We start from the raw sequence: 258 nt of genomic DNA, 5'->3' as shown, positions 1-258 counted from the left end.
ATCTTGCCTTTCTTGTCCACCATCTTGGACGGGTCAGGTAATGACTTTATATTTTCTTCCTCCCCGTTTCATTCCTTCTTCTCCGTCCCACCCTTTTTTATTTTTCATTTTTTAAATTTCACCTTTATTTAACCAGGTAGGCCAGTTGAGAAGAAGTTCTCATTTACAACTGCGACCTGGCCAAGATAAAGCAAACCAGTGCGACAAAAACAACAACACAGAGTTACACATAAACAAACTTACAGTAGAAAAGAAAAA

The sequence above is a fragment of the Oncorhynchus gorbuscha genome, linkage group LG23 (assembly GCF_021184085.1).
Source record: "Oncorhynchus gorbuscha isolate QuinsamMale2020 ecotype Even-year linkage group LG23, OgorEven_v1.0, whole genome shotgun sequence".
In the NCBI taxonomy this organism is placed as follows: domain Eukaryota; kingdom Metazoa; phylum Chordata; class Actinopteri; order Salmoniformes; family Salmonidae; genus Oncorhynchus; species Oncorhynchus gorbuscha.
The sequence above is the reverse complement of the archived record's forward strand: the minus strand, read 5'-3'. Positions refer to the sequence as shown.